We start from the raw sequence: 5,098 nt of genomic DNA, 5'->3' as shown, positions 1-5,098 counted from the left end.
TTCGGCGATTTTTTTACGTGACTGTTTACGACAAATATTTTTGTACAATAACAATTTTTATAATCCAATGGCTAACTCCGTGAATAAATTAAAAACATTCTGGGCCGAATCCGGAACTGCAATCCTGAAATTTTGGATACTTATGTTTATATTACTGCGATTGTTTTCGGCGATTTTTTTTTTGTTTTACCTGATTCTTTGCGACGAAAATGATCAATGGAATAGGATTCTGGAGGAAGCAATTGCAACAAATTCTCCAAAACAAGTCAGAGATCTGTTTGCAGATCTTCCCATTCGGGGTCAGTTGCTTAAAATCTATATACTGGCTTAAAAGCCGCCCGATAGGTTAGTGAATATTATAAAAGTTGACAATTTTTTTAAATATTCATATTTATTTTGTAAATAAATAATACAATATTACATAAGCATTTTATAAGCATTTTAGATGCAGCACGGACTTTGTCAGTGAACAGGTCGCGGATTTTAGATTCAAAGACGCATATATTTTCGGTAAAGCAGTTATGTGGTGATGAGAATGCCTGTCCGTGTTCGGCGCCCCTACATAAATGTATATACATACATATATGTGTGAGTATGTATTTATGTATGTATCGATATATATATATATATATATATATATATATATATATAGAGAGAGAGAGAGAGAGAGAGAGAGAGAGAGAGAAAGAAAGAGACCACACACAGATGCACACAAATGTATGTGTGTGTTCCTGTATGACAAAAAGTCTACAAATGAAAAGCAACAAAAACAAAAGCCTCGATTATGCTAGATATCACGTGGATATTAGCTTGGCATACAAAAGAAATATTCGCATGCCCACCGCACGCGCGCGCGCGTATACTGTTATTGTTATTCCTAGTCCTCCCATACACAAGAGCATTCCTATTAACATCCTAACTTACTTATACACGTTTCCCACCACCTCAACTACTATTTGTCTGTCTGGCTATCTATCTATCTATCTATCTATCTGTCTGTCTGTCTGTCTGTCTTTTATTAGCCGCTGTGATTGAAGTGTAGCCATACTGGGATATTATCTTCACGAATATAATGGATTCTGTTGCCTCCAATACTTGAGTGGTTCTTATTTTATTGATCTCGGGTGACTGAAAGGCATAAGTCAACTTGGCCTGCATTTGAACACATAACATGGAGGGAATTAACCAAATACCACAACTTACGTTGTCCATCGTACATTTCTTCCCCTCCCCTCTGTGTGTGTGTGTGTGTTCCATTATCTCATTTTGTCTAGGTTCACATGAAATATTACTTTCTCTTTGACTGGAAACAAAATCCTGCATAATTTAGAAGATTGCATATCGTATATTGGGATGTAGATGCATTCCCCCGGAGTGCATTAGTTGGACAAGGAAGAGCATAAGTGATATAATAGACACGAAACTAAATACATTAATTGGTTACAACACTTCTCTCTGATTAAGAATATAATGTGTGTGTATATATATATATATATATATATATATATATATATATATATATATATATATATTGGAAGGTTTGGAGATGATGTACAGGTATTATATATTAGAAGAAATAAGGTAATCAGAAGATCGGATGGTTCATGTTTATAGATATTTATTTATATATTACATTTTTTACATATATATATCATATCATTCAGATTATTAGCGCTTTCTCCCATTCCTGTGGGGTTTTCAAATCAAATCAATTTGATTTGAAAACCCCACTGGAATGGGAGAAAGCGCTAATAATCTGAATGATATGATCTGAATGATATGATATATATATGTAAAAAATGTAATATATAAATAAATATCTATAAACATGAACCATCCGATCTTCTGATTACCTCATTTTTTTCTAATATATATATATATATATATATATATATATATATATATATATATATATATATATATATTATATATATATATATACATACTCACACATATTATTTATATTATTATTTAATTGAACGCCACGCATCCATTTCCAAGTAAGTTTATCTTAACTTTTTGGATGTGACTCTACTCTCTATTGTTTTCTCTCCATCATCTCTAATTCCCTTTTCTCCCTTTCACCGTTTCTAGCCGTCTCTCTCCCCTTTCTCTTTCTCTCTCTCTCGTTGAGCACAAGTGACCATCGTCCATATTTCTTTTCCATCTTTCTTTCCTGCTCAGACGTTCTAAGGACTGGACATCTCCTATATCTCTCTTTTGCATCTTTTCTATTTTCGAAGAAAATATTTCTCTCAGCGTTCACTATTTTTCCCTCGTCCAGGTCTAACGACCCAGGTTTATTTTCATTCGGTTTCCCTACATATCTCCACTGTCCTTTTTTTCCCCAGCATTGACCCTCCATAAATCCAAAATTTTACTTTGGTATTTATGGGAGCAATTGTCTTCGAAGACTCGTATTGTTGCTGGAAACGGGGAGTATATAGACAGCCGACAACTGATGGAGGGTCGTTTTTTGTATTACTTCACGGTTTTCCATTTTTTTCTATCGTTATTTGCGTATTTACTCATTTGTTTTCGTATTTCATGTTATTTACTGTCGGTGACGTCTTGTGCCAATATATGCATATATATATATATATATCTATATATATATATATATATATATATGTATATATGGGCACAAGACGTCACCGACAGTAAATAGGAAAAATCTTCTAGGGTAAAAGACACTAAGAAAAAAACTTCTTCCAAAAAGGTTAGTAACATCCTGATAAAAGGTTTTATAAATTTTTCTAAAAAATAATTTTCTTTTAAAAATCCCCTTTATACTTAAAAACTGTATTAAGTAATTGTCACAAAGACTTCCAAACACACACACACACAGTCTATATATATATATATATATATATATATATGCGTACGTGTGTGTGTGTGTGTAGATATGCATATGTAGACGAAGAGCAGGATAAGTACATAAGATAATATTTTGAAACATCAAAAACTGGTAACAGCAAATTCTGAACTACTCTATCGTTGTTTCTACTGTTGCTAATTTTTTCCTGCTTTTATAGTTCTTACTATCATATGCGTAGCGGCTAAGCCTTCTGCCTTGCTCTCTCAAAGTTTTTCGACGTAACTCAGACAGGTTCGGCTACGCATTCTTCTTTGCCTCTTGTTTCGAATGTCAATGTCATCCCTTGTTATACTGTGAGATCAGCAAAGTTTGAAAACTTTCTATAATTCTCAACCAAAAAACCTACAGAGGCGATGTGCAACGGTTCTGGCTATTTAGTCTGACATCCAAGCAGATGCTCTCGCAGGTCGTAGTGATACAGACACTGAAGACAGAACAAACACCAACTCTTTGATCAGCCCAAGCTAACGAATTTCGATTCTTTCGTAAGCTGGAAGTAAAAATCGCCGGCTTTGGTTGATAGACGGGAATTTGAAACGTGAAACAAAAATGTTAATTATAGCCGCTCAGAAACAAGCCGTTAGAAGAAATCTGATAAAAGCAAAGACCAACAATACTCAGACAATAAATGTAGTATCTACAAAAGTATCAAACATCGCTTGAGTGAGTGCGATAAAAGTGTATAAGCGCATGCATAACTGTGTAGGTAAAAGTGTGCATTGTGACGTTACTCGAGTGCGTGGCTTCGAAATAACAGGAAAGTGGTATGAACATGAACCAGGGACTGTGAAAGTGAACGAGGATTACAGGATCTTGTGGGACTTCTCCATACAGACTAACCACACTATTGAAGCATGCTGGTGTGTTTACGTCCCCGTAACTTAGCGGTTCGGTAAAAGAGACCGCTAGAATAAGTAGTGGGCTTACAAAGAATAATTCCTGGGGTCAATTTGCTCGACTAAAGGCGGTGCTCCACATGGCCACAGTCAAATAACAGAAACAAGTAAAAGAGTCTCATATGCAGATAACATCACTCACATCATCTTACTATTCTTCAGACATTGCAGGAGATATGATTATACAGGACAAAATAAACCCACAGTGTAAGATCATAGACTTTTCATTCCCCTTATGATACCCGAGTCGGTACTAAAGAATTGGGAAAATATGAGAAATATCAAGATCCAGCTGGAAAGATGAAGAAACTTTGGAAGATTAAGACAACTATTATTCTTGTGGTAATTGTTTTTTTTTTTTTTTTTGGCACAACACCCAGAATTCTACCTAAAAGACTGAAAGATTTGGGAACTGTGACTCGTATTGTCGACTTGTAGATAAGAGCCATCCTATATTCTGCACGGATCCTAAGAAAGAATTTTGATATGTGAAGAAACTTGTCACCAAAAACTCAAGATAAAATTTCTGTTCACGAAATTAACAAGCACTAACTTTAATAATAATAATAATAATAATAATAATAATAATATAATAATAATAATAATAATAATAAATGCCCTGATGCAGTACCAGGCAGTGACTCTCATGGCTTCTAATCTTAACTGATTGGAAGTGTGAGAGAAACACCCATGTACATGTTTTGACTTGGTATAAAAGATGGGCTACAGCAAATATTATGCTCAATGTCACAGATTTGATTGTCAGGTGTTTGATCTAAACCAGTTGAGCATGTCCCTTAGTGGCTGACAATATGTGCATCTCTGATCACGAGTAGAAGTAGTGTAGGAGCATCATAACCATGTGTTGAGAGGAATTCTTTGGGGTTTGGATAATTCACCTTTGGAAATATGAGTGTTTCTTTCAACATTCTTTAAAAAATTCTTATTCAGGGTCCTTTTGAGCGGGATGGTCTACTCGACCAGAAGAAAATTCTAACTGGGCCCCACCTGCAAGGTCATGCGTTGTTTATCTAGATATGAGATCACCATGTCGCGCCCATATGGTTATGATGGATGTGCCTTGTGTGCCTTTATCAGACGGGTAGTCATGATGGGTATACTGGGCTTCGTATATTTTACTCCAATATTACTTTGATGGCATGCGTTACTCTCTCACTCAATAATAATAATTATAAGTACAAATCTACACAATTCGAGGAAGTGTATAATCGATTAGGTCCATATCAGTGCTCGACTAATAGTTATGTCACCGACCTCTGAAGATTGAAATGCAAAGATAAGCCTGAGAGAATTCTACTCAACT

This window comes from Octopus sinensis, linkage group LG3 (assembly GCF_006345805.1).
Source record: "Octopus sinensis linkage group LG3, ASM634580v1, whole genome shotgun sequence".
In the NCBI taxonomy this organism is placed as follows: domain Eukaryota; kingdom Metazoa; phylum Mollusca; class Cephalopoda; order Octopoda; family Octopodidae; genus Octopus; species Octopus sinensis.
Note: the sequence above shows the minus strand (reverse complement) of the source record.